The sequence below is a fragment of the Hirundo rustica genome, chromosome 5 (genome assembly GCF_015227805.2).
Source record: "Hirundo rustica isolate bHirRus1 chromosome 5, bHirRus1.pri.v3, whole genome shotgun sequence".
NCBI lineage: Eukaryota > Metazoa > Chordata > Aves > Passeriformes > Hirundinidae > Hirundo > Hirundo rustica.
Window position 1 is genome coordinate 11,611,439 of NC_053454.1, and position 18,834 is coordinate 11,630,272.

At 37.8% G+C, this 18,834-nt stretch overlaps 1 protein-coding gene across 2 annotated transcripts in view; it reads left to right on the forward strand.

Moving 5' to 3' along the window:
• JAKMIP1 (janus kinase and microtubule interacting protein 1) overlaps positions 1–18,834 on the forward strand; it is a 144,403-nt gene that overhangs the window by 35,244 nt on the left and 90,325 nt on the right. The window lies entirely within an intron of this gene.

Here is an 18,834-nt window from a genome sequence, read left to right on the forward strand (position 1 = left end):
TCATCCAGGCAGAAATGCAGTGTGATCATAACATATTCTTGTAAAACAGAGGAATATATAATAAAATATGAAAAAGAAGACAGTGTGGTAATATGACTGTTACACCATAGTCAAGCTGCATCCTGAAATGTGCAAAAATCTGTTTGGAATTCAGTGCTTCTTTCTAATACCAGTAAATAGTACTGATTTATAAGAAACATAGAAAGTGCAAAGCTGGTGGTAATTTTTTTTGTCAATCATGAACAAAGCAGGTAAGGTACAAAATTTGATCTTTCAATGGCATCTTTGTATTGTTTTCATTTTTTACTGTGATAAAATGCATGACCTGTGAAAGTACCAATAATTCTCAAGTCTTTAATTCGCTTATAAAATGCACTTTATAAAGGCAGATCTGTCAGGAAAATGTGCTACTTCTCAACATGTCAAGTCAGTTCTTGGTGCTGAAGGATTTGGTTTTGGAAAGTCTTGTGTATTATCAAGTCTTTTGTAGTGAACAGGAGATGGTGTTCTGTGTTTTGCTGTTTCAAAGCTGCTGTAGATGGAGTGTAGAAACTTGAAGTTAGTTGAACAAACACAGCATTTAAGTATTCTGTTCAGCTAGTGGAAATTTGCCATTTCCAGAGCAATGCCAGTCAAGTTAAAGCTCTTAGTGTGTGCGGTTTTTTTGTTTGTTTGTTTGTTTTTCTTCTCAGAAGTTATGCTGCCTACAAGCTTGAATAATTATAGAGGAGTTAGTAGAATACTGATCAAATATTTATTGTATAATGAACAGATACTTACAGAGCAGATTGTGTTGTCCTTGAACACATAAAGAAAAATCACTGCTGATGCCTTGTGCCAACAGACCCACCATCATTCAAGATTTGAGGTGATAAGGCAGGTGCTTTTTGAGTTGAACTACATATTGAGATGGAATAAATCTGTAGCAGTCGTTTTGGTGGGGTGTTTATCTCCTCATTGCACTGTGCCCATGTATGCCCAACTGTTAAATGTTCATGAGCTCTATTGTCTGTGCTAATCTGCAAGGGTTTAGAATAACATCTCCCAAGTGGCTACACTGGAGAATGATTTTTTTTTTCTGCTTCATTTGTATTTGATTTTTTTGACTCAGATGAAGGATGTGACAACTAGTTCTGATCCATCTGCCCTAAGACCTTTGACAAAGTGGTGTTTTTTCAGCAGTAAAGCTGTAGAAATGTTATAACATTTGGTTTTGTTAGAACGTTTATGGTATTTCAAAAGTGCATGCAAAATGATAGTTGTTCACCAGCTGTGTGTTCACACAAATAGTTTTATTTCTCCTCTCATCTCACCTATCCTTTCACTAAATCAGCAAATTAAAATGGAAGCATAATATGTTCAAGTGTAATGAAAAAAGATCAGTGAAACAAAGTGATTTGTGTTTGGTCTGTGGATGTTATCTTGGTCTAGGTTGTAATAACTGCAGGTCCAGTGCCCAGTAGATTAATAAGGAATGCAGGAAGGGAAATATAGTCTGTGTTAGTTGTCTTGGAGGATGCCTTGTAGAAGGTCTGCAGGATGCATCCTTGGAGGTTTTCAAGACAGACCAAATAAAACCCTGAGCCATATGGTCAGACCTCAGAGCTGCCCCCTGAGCAGGAAGTTGAAATAGAGAACTCTTGAAGTCCTAACTAGCCATGCTGTCACCCTACCCCATCATCTGGGTATCCAAGAATTCTGTCCAACAACACTGCACACTGATAATCCTCGTGGCTATCCAAGCATGCAAACAATGGTACTACTAGAAGAATAAAAATAATATTTTTATTTTTAACCATTAAGCTGGTTCTATATTAGCAGACTTGACTCTTCCTTCCTATCCAGATCCTCACACTGAAGTAATCAGTTGACCCAGACCTGGTTCATTCAGGTGGACCCTATACAGAAGTATAAGAATCCAGCACCTAACCCAGGAGCATTCTTCTTGATCTGCCCACTGGAGGTGTCTTGGCCTGGCAGGACTGGGGGTATCTAAAACAAAATACTAAAATGAGCTTAACAACTCTGAGATGCATTGTTAAAATCAGTGGGAAAACTGTATTTTTTGTGCATTTTTCTGTGAAGAGCAATGGCTCAAGAATGAAAAGTACATTTGTTACAAAGTAGTATTGTCAAGATGTTGGTTTCATGTAGTAGCTTCCTACTACAGGTATTCGACCCCAACCTGTCTGACACCAGCTACGAACTTTGAGGTGATTACTTGTCACATTAGGAAGGCTTAGTCCTGCCAGAGACTTCCTGGAAAGCAAAAATGCAGTAGTCCTACCACCTCTTGGGGTCTTGTATCAGAGCAAGGTATACTGCCAGAAGAACTAGAAATAAAAATGTGAAGGAAAAAAAGAAAGACAAATATCCCACCCACCTAAATGGTTACTCAGTGGTTCCTTAAAAATGTGCCAGAATATGTGAGCACATCTATTTGCATGTATTTTGTAGGTTATGTACTACTGTTTTCAGAAAGTATTGAGTTAATAAGTCTTTGGCATTCTTGCATTGTCCGTGTGTTTTTCATCTTGATTAGCAGCTCATCAAAATATAAACAAGTAGTTCCCAGTTGTTCTGGAGTTTTGTCATTTATATGTTAATAGAATTCAAAAAAGCATATGCAAGGATAGGAAAAGAGTGGATTTTTTTACCTCATTCAACAATCACTTCAGAGAGTAAACTTAAATCTGATTTATAGTTTAGTTCTGTAGCGGTGAGGTACATCTTTTTAGTTCTTGATGAACCTTAATCAGAAATTATTAAAAAGAGTTCAATGAAAAAAAAAAAATTTTCAGTTGGTTAGGGGTTTTGGTTTTTGAGATATTCTTAGCATTTTGAATTCAATGATTACTTTTAGATTTCTTGTTTTAAAAAACCCAAGATTTTATTTCTTATGTAAGATGTGTGAGCCCAGGTGATTAAAGATATCTGGTTGTAAAGTAATCTGTTAAAACCACTGAGGAGACAGTGTGTGGTTTAGATTGAAGTTGGTACTGTGGTTGATTTCTCCCGTTAAAAAAAGAGAAGCCTTACTCTGCCATGCTGTGTTTAAAACATCCACCAAAAAAATTGCAACTATGGTGATAAGGCCAGTGTAGTGAGCATTAGTACATGGTCCTTTCAGAATGCCTTGAGAGTCCTCTAAACAATCAAATTATCTTAGCTTGGTATTTAAGTGGCCCTTAAATTACTGGAGAGGCATTTGAGAAATACTCCTACAGAAGTGACATGCCATGCAGAAATAAATTTATATATCCATATTGCTTTCCCCTCCTGCCCCCCTTGAAAGAAATTTTAATGGATTTGAACATTGCTTGGTTCATTGTTCTTAGCAGTAGGATAGATAGATAAAGCACCACTATATATTTGTTCAACTTGTTCTTAATTGCCTGCCTGATAGAGATGGCTTCTCAGAAAGATTTAATAGGTCTTTTTAGGCTACTTCTTTCTAGGTTATCTCTTTCTGGTTAGGCAGCCTTAGTGATTTTCCCCTCTCCCTCAGAGTATCAATCTTACCTCACTCCTTTATCATCTGCTTCCCAGTAAACTCATTGAGGATTTTATTAGTTTTACTCTTGGTTACAACCTTTTACAGACGTGAGGACTCTTAACACTTTGCTCTCTTCTTTTATTCAGAGTTAACAATTCCAATTGCTTTCAGCTGTTTCTTGTGGCCTCTATCTAGATGCCTTAATTGGCCTATTTCTGTGAGAGATTGGATGCAGTACTTCAGACTGAAGGTAATGAAGGGAATCACCTCATATGTGAGGTTTATTCTTGAATATTCCTGCCTGATTGCAGTTTGTCTGCTTTTTGAGACAGATGCACAGTATGTTGTTAAGATACGTCTCCCAGCACCACTGAAGGGAGGAGTTAGAGATGGAAAGGAGGGGGGGGGAAGAAGAAGGTGCTTTTAAGATTTATTTTACTTCTCATTGTTCTGGTATGATTTTGCTAGTAATAAATTCAGTTAATATTCCAAGGTGAGTCTGTTCTGCCTGTGATGGTACTCAGTGAGTGGTCTCCCCCTGCTCTTACTTCATGTCATGTATCTGTCAGTATATTTTCTCTCTCCTGTCCACTGGTGGAGGGGAGTGATAGAGTGTGTGTCTGGCATCCAGCCAGGACCAACCCACTATGGTGCTACTTGGGACCTTCTATATAGTTTGGGAAAGATGTGGTAACATAAGAATCCGTTCTTGGAGCTCCTCTGCTAAACTTTTCTAGATGTAATTCTAGGCTTTGGTGTTTCGAGCTCATTCATTTTTAATACTGATTTTTTTCTTTCAGATAAAAAGGATTTTATTATATGCTGTACACCACGGTTTGAAGTGATACAGAACGTTATATATAGATAGAATTAGAGACTCCTTTAGGTTGAAAGTGACCTTCAAGATCAGTGAGTCCGACTGTTAATGCAGCACCACTAAGTCCACCACTAAACCATATCATTAAGTGCCACATCTACACATACATCTTTTCAATGCTTCCAGGGATAGTGACTCCACCACTTCTCTGGGTAACCTGTTCCAATGCTTAACAACCTTTTCAGTGAAGAAATTTTTCCTATGTAAATTTCCCCAGGCCATTTCCAACTTGAGGCCATTTTCTCTTGTCCTGTCACTAGTTACATGGGAGAAGAAACTGATCCTCACCTGGCTACAACCTTCTTTCAAGTAGTTCTAGAGAGTGATAAGGTCTCTCTCTGAGCCTCCTGTTCTCCAGATGAAACACTCCCTGCTCCCTCAGCTGCTCCTCATGAGACCTGTGCTTCAGACCCTTCAGCAGCTCTGTTTTCCTTCTCTGGCCACTCTCCAGCACTTCAGTGTCTTTCTTGTCGTGAGGGGCCCAGAACTGAACACAGAACTCAAGGTTTGACCTCATCGGTGCCAAAGTGGCAATTACTGCCCTGGTCCTACTGTATTTTTGATACAAGCCAAGGTGCCATTGGCCTTCTTGGCCACCTGGGCACCTCTGGCTCCTGTTCAGTCGCTGTCAGCCTGCACCCCCAGGTCCTTTCCCACCAGACCGCTTTCCACCTACTCTGCCCCAGCCTGTATCGCCGCCTGGGGTTGTTGTGAGCAAAGGGCAGGACCCAGCACTTGGCCTTGTTCAACCTTCTACCACTGGCCTCAGCCCATCAACCCAACCTGTCCAGACCCCTCTGCAGAGCCTTCCTGCCTCCAGCAGGTCAACGCTTGTACCCAGTTTGATGTCCTTTGTGAACTGACTGAGCGTGCACTTGACCTTGTGCAGTTCATTGATAAAGATTAGACAGGACTGGCCCCAGTACTGAGCCCTGGGGAACACCCCTTGTGACCGGCCCAGTTGGGTGCAGCTCCATTCACCACCACTCTCTGGGCCCAGACAACTATTCCAATGTACCAATCCAAGCCAGGAGCAGCCAGTTTCTCCAGTAGAATGCTGTGGGATGGCAGTGTCAAACAGTTCTCTGAAGTCTTGGTAAACTGATGCATGGCTTCATTTTGGCTTTCTTTAAAGGAGATTTCAATTTGTTGTTTTAGCCTCTACTGACAATCGTGAGAAATGGGAACGCTAGTGGTAGCACTCACAAAAAGTATTTAATTCCTTTGCTTGATGTGTTTGCTGGTTTACAGTTACCTGAATTCTCTAAGAAATGGCCTGTTGTGTGTGATGCTGTGAGCAGTGGTGGTGATTTGTACAATGGAGGTTCTCCCAGAGCTGGGTGTCTGCCTTGGACACAGGGCTGGGGCTCAGGATGTTTGCCCAGAGCTGTGCCCTGCACTTGACATTCACCGAGAGGTGCTAATGATCCAACAAAGCCACCAAGCTGCTGTGCTTAGTACAGTTATCATCTGTGCTGTAGATTGGACTTTAATTAAATTTCTTAATTAGGCCAAAATCCAATAAATCTAGAAATAGTAATTAGCAGGAGCCAGCTGTTTTATAACTTGTTATCCTGCTTTTGTAGTTTAGACAAGATCTGACTTGAATAAAAGTTGTTCTATCTGCTCATTTTTGTTAAAAAAAACCCCAAATCACTTGTTCATGTTGTTTTAATCCTTGCGTCATTTTGGAGACCATTAATTATTGAAAAAGGCTATAAATATAGTATGTTTTGTAAAGATACCTTTTGTGCTATATTAGAATATTATGTATCTACTTTTATCCTGGATTTTTTTTTTTTTTTTTGATTTACACATTCACATTACTGATTCATTAATTGTCTTCTTGTATCTTAGAAATCTATGGTGCTGATTGTGAATAAGGACCTCAGTTCTAAATGTTCAGTTATAATTTTTTGGATTTCAACAATTTGTTAATGTGATTATGTTCTTCAAGTTTAATGCAATCCCAAAGAGCAGTTTTAAGGGGCTTCCACTTTATTTCATGCTTCTAGCCTGTGGAATTAGAGCAGATTGCACTAAAATTTCCAAATACAATTACAAAGTCTCATGGAACCTAGGGTAATATATACAGTAGTAGTAATATATACATAGGAGGATCTAGCTGTGTCTGTGTAAATAATTTTCCTCCCTTTGCAGACATGCTGATGACTTGCTTGTATCTGTACTAAGTCATATTTTATAAACATCAAAACCAAATGGGAAGGGATAATTTATCCTCTTGCAGTATAACAGACAGAGGATCTTATGGAATAAAGTGATAATTTACTTTCTGTAACCCTCTGGGTGAAATAGTACCAATAGTGCCAAGCATCAGTCATCTTAGAGGTTAATTTTATTTTTTCCCAAATGCTACTGCTTGGGTTGGTATTTAAAAATTGATGATAATTAGATGGCTATGTCACACATATCATATCCAATAAAGCTTATTCAAGTTACTTTTTTAAATTTTAAAAGCAAATTCTCCTTTGTGTTAAGTATTCAGTGGTCTGAAATTAATTAGCTTTGAACTCATCAAATCTGAAATACAGTGACATTTCATACTTAGCAATATTTTAGTATAAAGTTTAATTGAATTTTGTTTGTTTTAAAGCAGCTGCTGTGCTTTTGGCAAACAAATTGCATTAGTTAAAGAGTATTGTGAGAAATCTCAGCAGGATTTATATAAGGTTCTAGGTGAACGTTGGCCATATGATAGAATAAATTTAGTTCACGTTTGCCTAAAGTGATGTGTGTGGAAAAGAAGAACTGTAATGTCTGTTGGATTTAAAATCATAATGGATACATGCAACCTAGTGAACAGCTTCCTTAGAAGCCTTTGGGCTGTGCTGAACCAAAAGAACAAACCCAGCACTGTGACCTTTAGCTGATAGGCAGAGAGTGGTAATTAGGACACCACCACATAAATGGTAATGTCCGCAGCATTCAGACTCTATAAGCCTGCCTTGCAACAAAGGAAATCTCTGCCAGAAATAAAAGTTCACAGTATACATCTTTCCATTGTAACCCCTTAAAGGACCTCTAAATGGCACATTATTAATGATGTTTGAGAGAAAATGTGTAAGAACTGCCATGTTGGTAAAAGAAAAATCTTGGTTGTATGTATGTATATATTTATGTGTATATCTTTTTATGTATAAAGATATATAAATTATTGCTGTGTAGATAAGGAATAAGTATAAGCCAGCTTTTACATGGATTCTTCAATATATTTTATCCGTGACATGTGGACTTCTGCTGATGGTTGCATTTTCCTTGCCTTTACTGTTTCATGTTGCCTAATAAATATGGATACTTTGATGTAGTAGCATGCATATGTTAGTTCTCTTTTTCTAGCGTATCTTTGCTGACTCAAGCAGCAGTATATTTAATCTGAAACTTTATTTACTGGGAGGTGTTTATTTAAATACACAGTAAAAAAAAAGGTGGTATAAAGCCAAATGATTGATCCAGTGTGGGAAAACCAAAGGACGAAAACCCCAAAAAACAAAGCTGAAACCAGCCAAAGAGTTTATTTTTAAATATTTCTGTTCAGTATTTAAGTTAGAGGTAATAAGTAAGCACACAATTTTTTGAGCAACTTAGTCTAGTGAAAGGTGTCCCTTCCCATGACAGGAGGGTTAGACCAAGATGATCCTTCAGATCCCTTCCAACCCAAAATGTTCTATGATTCTCTTGTTATTTTATGCTTTTCGTTAGAGGTGGTATTATAAAGAAAGTGATTTTTTTTTTTTTTTAAATTGTCAGGAAACCAGATCAGGTTGTAGTATTGCCGATAATTTTATTTGACATAAATTGTCTTAACTGAATTGTAAATAAAAAATACTTGGTATAGTATGTTTGATATTGCAAAAAATTTCACTTGATATTGCTTCACATAATATTAGAATATTAATATCAAAATTAGCATGTTATGGAGCAAACAGGTTAGAAGGAAATTTCTCTTGGAACTGGAATTACTTTAAAAGGGGACTTCACTCTGCCCAGGTGTGCAGATGACAGAAGAGCACTGCACTGCAGTTAGAGATGCTGAGTTTGAACTTCGTGAACTGCCAAAGTAAAATAAGCTGAGCTGTGTTAGTGCAGTCAGTGCAGCAAGGATTTTAAGCTCAGCATATGTCACAATAATAAGAACTCTGTTGTGGGAGAGTTAGAGGCAGGTTTGTGTCTGTTTCTGGTCTCTGTACTCATGTTCCTGAAGGGTGGGCATTTTACACCTTTGTATGAACAGATCTTTGAAGGGCTCAAGGAAGTGTAACAAGCTCAGGAAACCCCACCCTGGCTCCTGGTGTCCCCTCTGTGAAACATGGATGTTTTACTGGGATAGTGCACATTCCAGCTCAAGTTCTTCCTGACCTTAGTGTACACCAGTGTCATGCTTGGTGGAGTGGCTGATCTAGGCTCAGACTAGGGTGTTATGCAACCCAGAAATGAACTTTTCCTGCCAAATCTGTAGCCATTTCTCACTACGTCATTTAATGACAGCATTCTGTTTTGGTGTACAGCATATGTGTTGCTGTGTGTATGTGAATTTTTATATATATATATATATAGGAGAAAAGTGTGTGAGGAGAGGAAGGAAAAAGAATTTTGGATGCCAGGCTTTGGGAGGTGTGTTTCTACTTTTCATTTACTTAGTGGAACAAGATTAGTTTCTCTAGTGTATCTTGAGAAGGCCATGGCAGCCGTATTTTTAAGACACTCAGATTTTCACAGCTAGTATTTTCAGCTCTTGCTGGGGAGGCTAGAAGCAGAACTTGGTGATGTAATAGTGAAGGCAAAGCTCTGTCAAAATACAGTTCAATGGATTCCTGTCTTTCTGTTCATTGATGACCAAAATTGCTCCAACACATTTTTCCTGAATCTGCTTGTGGATGTTTACTCCCCAGGAGAGGTCATTGACTCTTTATACTGGCAAGGCAATGTCTGCAGGCAGTGGCACTCACCTAGCCTTTGTTAAATCCAGCTGATGTCAGTGGAAGAGTTAAACAAGGTCTTGGGCATGCAGCCTTTTAATCAGATCTGAAACACAAGGGGCCATCTTTAAAAGCTAGCTTATTCTGAGCTAAGAAGACTTATTCTGACTTTAATTAGATATGTGTCAGCCAGAACATCTCTAGAAGAAAACGTACTTAGCACTCATGACATATAAAAATATTAATCAGATGAAGAGGATAGGAAGAAGTGGTGAGGTATTGTCTCCAATAGGAAAAAGAGAGTTCATTCTCTGTAGAATGGGAAGATGGAACAGAGGAAGAATATAATCTAGTATATTAAAAGAAACTTATATTGAGTTTGCAGTTTTGGTATCAATAGTCTCGGGCTTTTCTTTATACATGTGAGGTGTGCCTTTGGTGCTGCTAGTGAAGAACTAAATGTATTGAACTGAGACTGCCAAAAGCCTTTGCTCTTTCTGTGAATAGGAGTAACTGGGACAGCTAGTGTTCAGTCTTAGGGACTGAAAAATCTATGGTAGACAAATTGCACTTATATATTGGTTGCCTAGTTTAAGAAATCACATTATCTCTTTGCATCACTGAATATCTAAATACTTCCTGACTGGAAGATGCATTTTCAGTAACAGCTGTAAAATTATGTATGTTGTGAAGTGTGCCATTTATCAGGCATGAAATCCTCACAGTAGAGACCTCACAGTGAGAAGTCAGCTGGATAAATAACTGGACTGGAATTAACGGAGAACTAGAATTTAGCAGCCATCATGCTTACACATTAAAGCGCTCCCTTATAGTGCTCGTGGCAAAATGGCTGGAGAAGGATGTCACTTCATTGCTGGGTAATTGTTGCATTGAAGGCAAGTACATGGAGAGCATTTGGGTTGATTTTTTTCCTCCCATCCCCCACTACTATGATTTTAATTGGAAGCAGCTCTTTGTTCATGTAGAACTAGCATGAGGTCCTTTATTGAAAGATAGTGATGTCTTTGTATCAAACAGTGCCTGTTTCAAGCTGTTACGCTTGTCATTGTTTAATTGAACTGGCCGAGGTTTCTGGGAGAAGGAAACTTTTACTACCTCCTCCTGCTTTTTACCATCTCCTCCTGTGAATCACTTTAACATGCTGTTTCTGAACTGAAAAATATCCCATTTGTGAGTAGGTGGAATAATGGGCGATCTGGATTCTGATACTTATTAAATGTTCAGTCTTTGTCAAAATCTGCAAGAGAGCGCTAAGCACAGAATTTGCAGATGTACAAGCTTGTGTCATTTTTATTATCATTCTGAAATCTGTATTGTGTGCGCAGCGACTGTGTGCTTCTTAGAGAAAATGTAGGCATTTGTAACTTTGCTGTTAGAGCTGAAGCTTTCACTACTAATAGGCTACAACCCTAAGGTCACTGAATTTGTGCCTTAGCAGAGCTGGTAGATGTTGTTGGGTCTAGGAGTGCAGGTTTGTCGCCGAGGCTGGGCTGCTGCTGACATCGAGCACTAGCTGGGCTGCCTTAAGTCCTTTTCCAGTTGCTGAGTCACTGGGTGACCTCGTGTAAATCTCTTCCCTTGGCATATGCTGCCTGCAAAGGAGGAGCACCAGCTATGTCCTGCTCACTTACTCTTGGGTGAGGAGTTCAGTGAAGCTACAGATTCGATGCAAATGGTTTTGTTTGTTTCTTGCTTTATTGATTTTATGATAGGCACTGTGTGTCTGTAATAAAAAAGAAGATGGGGTTATACGTGTTAAGGGATGGAGAGGAGAGAGCTGGGATGGAGGGTTGATAACTTGTCTGAAGGCAGGATGTCAAATAACCTTATCTGTGGCTTCCTGTATTTTAGAGCATATTCCAGTTGACCCTGCAACACTGATTCAAAATTAAGAGGCCTCTGTTTAAAACCAAAAAGAGCAATCAGAAAAGCTGGTACTGAAATTTAAAAAATCAAATTTCTTTCAGTTTAATGTTGCTTTTAATCTTTAATATGGCTTCCTGTATGCATACATGTCTGTTCTTAGGAATATACATATAGAAATAGAGATAGGAGTAGCATTATGGTGGACTGTCTCTGTAATGGGTCTTTGACATCCTATCTTCCCCATCCTGACAGATAATTTTATGCTGTTCTATATATTTTAGAGTAACAGATATTTGATCTTTTATTTACTTATCTGCCTTTTTTTGAACTGACTTCCAAAAATTATTGAGTTAGAAGTGTTTGTATACAGACCAGCCCCTAAAGCCAGGAATTTATCTAAAATGAATAAAAAAAAATTAAAGGAAAAACTGTGATCCTATAAGATCTTTTTAACACTGTAAAGCAAAAGCTTATACTTTTCCAGTTTTTCACATGATGCCAAATTCCAGCTGGCAGACATCCTTGGCACAGCGCTTGGCTTTCATTTGGGTTGCAATTTTAAATGTCCTAATTTCAAATCTTCTCTTCTTGAAAAGCATATTTTAAGATTTCTTAGCTTCTTGGATACGGCTTATAAAGGGAAGGACTGCCACAGAGCTGCAAGAAGAGTTTTGTGACTAGTTTGTCAAAACCTCTGAAAAATAAAACACGTACCATGAAGTATCACTGTTATGACACAGTCTGAAAGTACACAAGGAAATTAAAAGTGAACACTATTATTTGTAGCGACGGTCACATTTGGCAATATTCAAGCTCATTACAAATGCTGATGTGAAAATTTTTAATAATTGATATTAAAGTTAAGTTTGATAATTGAATAGCATTTGCATAAAAGATTTTCAGTTAAGATATGGAAACAGATTTCAGGTTGTTCGGACTTAGGAATACAGTTGTTTCTTTATGGGGCTATTGTATGTATTTGCTTGTACTCATATAAATGTAAAATTAATGTCATGCATATTTATATACTGCATGAACTGCTGAGGCAAAATGGCAAATAAACAAGCTATGTGAGAGGAGCTAAAAGGCCTGAACAGCCTAATAAATCTTGCATTAGACTTACATTTTATAAATGCAAGGTGCTGTGGAGCACCACTGAAAAAATAGGAGTTCTTTTTTGGGGGTGAAGCCTTTGCTTTTCAATCATGTGAAGGACTTCAGGCATGCAAATACATGTAGTAGTTTTACCAGTGACAGATGTATGAAGAATCCTCATTCAGGCTGTAAAACTGAAAAGTCTCAACTGTCTAAAATACTGAAGAAGAGAGTGAGTTGGTGATCTTACATCAGTTTGATAAGGCAGCACTGGACACTGTGTGTGGGAGTAGGGAAGAAAAATAGTCTTTTAAACCTTCACTGCACCAGCCTATGCCTGTGAATAAGCTGGATAACAGCAAGACAAAATAACTTTGGTTGCTGGGTAAGTACAGAGGACAAAAATAGTTACTCAGCAGCTTGAAACTGATCTGGAAGCAAAGCATTGCCAATGAGCACAAAGCAAAGCAGAGCAGTGGCACAACATCTCCCTTAATTCTTGTCCCATTTGACTCCCTGATGGTGTAGTGCAGGCAGACAGAGCAAGAGGTGTCAAGCCGAGGGATGAGAGTTACACAGAACTGTTTCTGAAGCCTGTGCATGGCTGGAAACTCTCTCTGGATCTGTTCATCAGGCAGAAAAGACTAAAGAGAGTGTGTCGAAGAGCATTATTTTGTTCTTAAAAGTTCTCAAAACTCACTGGTGTTTAAGACTGTATAAAGAAAAGATTATTCCTGCAAGTTCCTTACTGCACTCGACACTGCACCTACTGAAGTGTTAGACTCCCCGCTTTTATACTTTGTGGGATGTTGCTTTATAGATGATTGTATAAAACTTTGGTGTTTCCATCTCTGATGCATTTGTATAAATGCAATGGTTACATAAAAATTAATGTTAAAATAATAGTCTGTTTTGTAATTTGAGTGGCCTAAGACGACTTTTCTGTATGGAACCTGTCTAGAAGCCTTTTTTGTCTGAGAGAAAGGGTCTTGGATGTGAGAGCCTCCAGGGACTAGGTTGGCTCCTTTGACAGACCTGGGAACAGAAAGAGCCCACAAACATTTGTTAGCAGGTTGAGTGGTGTCATCAGTCAGCCTTCAGCAAAGAAACATGTGTTGGGGAAAGCATTTTAGGTTGACTGATGGTTTTTTTCTTGTTTTTAAAGGTATAAAAAGACTGGTTCTTAGCATTAGTGAATCTGTTTAATCTCTGCCCATGCCCATAGAAAGCCCATCGAATCTGTTTTTTAATAGCTTTAGTGCATTTGATATTTAATGAATACAGAATATCATTCATTACTTTATTAGTTAATTATTGATAGGCTTAAAGGACATCATTTCACATGGATAGCTTTCCCTCCAATTGCTGCTTCATTCCATTCATCTTAATTTCTGGAAAAGTTTTTGTATGACTATTACATATAAGCACTATGTAACACAGAGATTACAGATTTGCCTAATTCTGCATGCAAAAGCAACCATGTCTTGCAGTTTGCACACTGTATTTGTCATATAAAATCTAGTAAACACTGTAATTATCTTACTTTCCAAATGTGTTTTATGGTTTTAAATCAACTGTAGAAGCAAGTCACACTCAGAGTCTTCTGAAATACATGCTCAAGAATTCCAATTTCCCTACTTCAGAGGAAAAGAGAAAGAATAGGAAGATTTTTCTTTGCATTGACAATCCAATTAAAACAGCAAGGTGTCAGGAATGATACCAATTCCTCTGAAAGCACTGTTTCAGTCATTGATAGGCTCTCCATCTGGGAATTGTGGTATAATAATCTGCAGCAAGGCAAAAAGAATAACATGAAAACAAATTCGAATTGTTGACCTAATTTTGATAATCCACCATTGTTGACAGAAGTTCAAATGGTCCCAAAAGGTTCCTTATTATGGAAATACCAAAACAGAAAGATGTAACATAAAGGAGACAAGAAAGTGAATGACTGCTTCTCTGTCTGTCATTGCTTCTTGTATCCTAATAGAAGTTCAGTGCCTTGTCCACCAAAGATATATTTTTCAATAAAAACAAGAGTTTAAAGCAGACCAGGAAAATTTTCATCAGTATTCCCTGGTAGTAATGAAAGAAGTGTTTTTAGCCAAGAACTTGCTGTTTACCATGTCTTTGATTTCTGCTATGTCAATTTCAAAGTTGATATTAAAAATAAGAAGGAAGAAAAAGTTTTTTGTGCTCTTTAAGTTTGTTCACTATGTAAAGAATTGAGATTGTGGTTGCATATTTTTCAAAGTGTGTGTTGCTCAGGATATGTAGGGTGGTCTATAAAGGTCATGCCACAGTATTTTCCTGCTGGTAAGTCTTTGTGTTGAAAGGGGATGCTCTGTGGCATGATCTGTGCTATTTCTTGTGTATATGTGTATTTCTTCCTTGGACCATGATGCATTCCCATTGAAACCTCCCTTTAGACTGTCTTTTCTTTTAGGAGATTGTTTTAAATACTTCCTCCCCACCCTCTCCACTCCCCCCCCTTTTTTTTTGTTTTTTTTCTTTTCTTCCCAATCTGCTTTTGGTGCAGCCACAGCAGAAGGCAGCACATTTCTGGTGGTAATACTGTGTATCAGGCAGACATTGAATGGGTAAAGGAGAAAGCAAGTGATGTATATTGGGCATAAGTTTTTGTTGCTGGCAGGTTCTGGCTGTCAAAATGTTAAATCTTGTTTATGAAGGGCTGTATCTCTGCCAGTTATTTATGTGTAAATAAAGTTTTTGCTCCATTGGAAATCCCAGGGAATCTGGTACCAAAGCAAATATCACAGTCTTAGAAATCCAAGAGGAGGGGCAGGAAGGGGAAGATGCAGTCTCCTTGCATGTATTTTGTATGCCTGACAAATAGATCTCTTAAAAAGTTGTAAAATTAATATTTTGGATACAAAGCTTTAGAGTAGAATGCGAGGCACCATAATAAAACGTCATAGGTTTTTTGAAAGAAATATGCTTTTTTAATCCTTGAACATTTGGTTGTATGAAAGAACCCTTCCTCCCCTCCTCTAGCTGTCGATTAGAATAAATGCTGACAAAAAGCCAGTGGTAATGTACATATTCTCATTACAAAGCATTTGCAACTGAAATTTCTAGCAACTACTGCAGAGAACTCACAGCTGTGTTCAGCACTGTTTTCCCAAAGAAATTGCCTTCTATTTGGGTCAGTCTTGTTTTATGCTTAGTCATTTTAAAGACAAAAAGCCATGTTTTCAAAAAGTCTTCAAAATGTGGATCAGCTGTACAAAGACGTAGGGAAGGCTTCCAAAACATTCAGGGAAACTGCTTTTCTGTTACCATATGCCAAGGATGTGATTACTCTTTTTTCTGCTCTGGGGATTGTAGTTTGGACCCTGCCTGTCTCTTTGTGATGCGTGTTGCACAGAAGGAAGGTTTTGTACCACTCTTCTATAGAACAAGGTGTTCCTTTGAGATCCCTACCCCTTGTAGTCCACAGACCCTACATGTGTGGGAGTGTACATGACATTACCCCAGTTGTCAGAGGAATTGTCCTCAGCTGTTCTGCTTTCCAAGAAAGATTTCCAAGAAATCTAGTTAAAATGGACTAAGATGTCCCATGTGAACAGATCTGGCTAAAATCTCTGAGAACTTGAGTGCTTTGCCTATTTTGGGAATCTCAGGGAAAGGATGGAGATTGGCATCAGTGTTTGCTCTCTTACCTTTAAACTTACCTTGTTCTTAAGATGCAATACTGCCTGACATGATGGAGGTGAAAGTGTGAGAAACAGAGCTTTCACCAAAGATTCTATGTATTGCAGTTTGTGATTAAAAACCTGAACAAACAATGGAATGCCTTCCATCCTTTCCTAACTATTTGGGAAATCTTGAAAAGTGTTGCTAGTTATTTCCATGTAAACAGAGAAAACCCTTTATTTTTAGAACATTGTATTTTTCTAGAGAGCCATTATATGATAAAGATCATAACTGAATCAACTTTCTTTATTTAGCATGTGCTGCCATAAACTGTAGGATATGAACATGTTGGTGACTGCACTGTACTGAGTGAAATTAGTAATGAATCAAACATCAGCTCATCTGTCAAATTATTTCTGTAATAGTTTTGGTCCTTTGAGGTTCTTTCGGTGTGTGTAGTATATTCTGAATAAATTTGAACAGCTGTAGTTTATGCTCTCTTTGTTTGTAGATTAACAGATATGTTTCCACAGTAATAGTTTCCCCTCTTTATCCTTTCTCTCCACCATTAGAAATAGATTTAGCTTAGCAGTTACTGGAAATGAGAAATTAAGTATCCAATTATTTTAAGTTATTTTTGTATTACTGTGTCTTTTAAGAAGCTGTAGGAGATTACTGAAGGATTATTAGGTTGTAGTTTTCCAGTGGTTGATGGTAATTTGCTGTGAATACCACTCTAACAACTTGTACTGACTGGCATAATTAAATGTTTCAAATTTGCCCCAGTTTTTGCAAGACTTATTGCCAATTAATCTTCTTTTTAAATCTCACTCATGTGTTATGCTACTGAAACATCCACTTTCAGAAGCAGATATTGTCACATCACTATACTACTACTTCTTTTTTGCTCTTATTACTGTAACTTACACACATTCTAGATCTATTTCATTCTTCTCTCAAAACTTTTGTAAACACTATTCTTGTTACATAGTGAGGCCAGTTGGCCACAAATAAAAGATATTTTTTGTTTTCCAGTTTACTAGAGAAGTCAAGAAAACTATTAATCTTAACAATAGCTTTTTAGGATCAAGTAACTTACTTTTTAGAAGAATAGGTATTACAGAATTAGTAGATCTGCTGAAAGATAAGTACATTTTCCAATGTAGATAAATTACCCAGATAACTTTGTAATTTGGAGCTGTGGTTTTCTGTTTGGTTTTTTTTTTTTTTCCCCTCTTGAGTCTTGTGGGTATTGGCCTGGCTTGTATCATCTTATTGGCCTGATTGCTGTCTACTTGCCTTTTACAGGTAAATTCTTGCTTTGTCTTAGGTGTTTCTATATTGCATGTTTATATGGTGAAACCTTCTCTTTCCCTTTTATTCAAATGTATTCAGATTGCTAGCTGAAGGCCAGAAGAAAGCAGCAAAATGTTTTATGTGGAATAATATTGGAAAATTTAAGAATGGGGCAACTCAAAAAGGATGAAGTTAGGGTGAAGTGAGACATATTTGACGTCATAAAAAAATAGAGGTGCTTGCCCTGAGGAGGTTCATTACTATATAAATAAATTGAATTCCTCTTTTCCAGTGTTTTGTGCTATTTAAATATGCCAGCTAAGCTGTTTCAGCACTTTGATCTTCTGCCATGATCTGGCCCTAGCTGTACTTTCATCCTTTTCAAAAGTATTCTCTCACAGCAGTGAATTTGGCTCTAAGGAAATGAGTATTCAGATTTCCTTTTTCCATTAAATACTACCTAGATGCCTGTCTTTATTGAACATATAAGCTAGTAAATTCCCTGAGAATTTAGGTTTTAAGCCACTAATAACAGAATACATGATGTTACCTTAAGCAAACCCCTAGAGAGAAATGCAGCATTTCCCAGCAAGGGAAGTGGTTTAAAAATTATATTTTTGGGACTGGTACTGTTGGATGCAATCTGGATGTATTTTATGTGAAATACATTTTTTTGTGAAGTATGAACACTGTACATGATATTAGTTAGATCCATCATGTTTCAGCACAGCTCATATGTGGAATTCTGTCTGGCTTCCTGCTCTCTTGCCTAAAAGGCAAAGAGTTTGACCTGTTCTGTGTTGTGTCTGCCTGCCCTCTGCTTTGGAGTCCCCCAGGTGGCTATGCCTGCTTCAGACATTGCTGAAATCTGTTTGGCTTGTTCAATTCACTTGTCCTCAGTCTCTAAGACAAGGGGTATACCGAAAGAAGATTTAGTACTGAGGAGACTTAACTTTTTTTTTTCACTCTGCAGTGTAGTTAAAGGTGTTTAGAGACTCTTGGAAAACTGAGGTAGATGATATTCCTTAAGGAACTTGAATTGTTTTCCGTCATTAAGCTTTCAGAGTGATATTTTCCATGAAGATATCCCCATAATGATTATTTTCTTTCTGTAAATTTTTCTGTACATGGGAAATACCAGTTGAAATTAACATGCAGTGAACATCAACAAAAACTCAAATGCTTCTGTTGTTTCCCCTTGCAATCAAAATACATTGAAGTAGTATAAAGAAATAATGAAGTAAGACAATATCAAGGCCCTGTCCCTGCCCTGTCCATTTGAGTATTTGTTTTCAGAAAGGAATTTGTGATCATTGCCTTTAAGAACAGAATTCAGGTTTTCTAAAATTTAGTCGTTTCCTCCTTTCAGTATGGCACGTGATAACTTCCTTATGTTGTTATACTTTCGGTATTTATAAACATTCATGGCAATGGCCAATCTGTATGTGCCAATTTATAGGTGGTCACCATGACAATTAGGGTATTCCAAAACCCAATCACTTGTGTTGAAATGAAAGACAAATTTAGTCTTAGCTAGGCAGAGTTAACAGTCTGGATTGACTTCATCTAATTGCCAAGGAGTTTAGCAG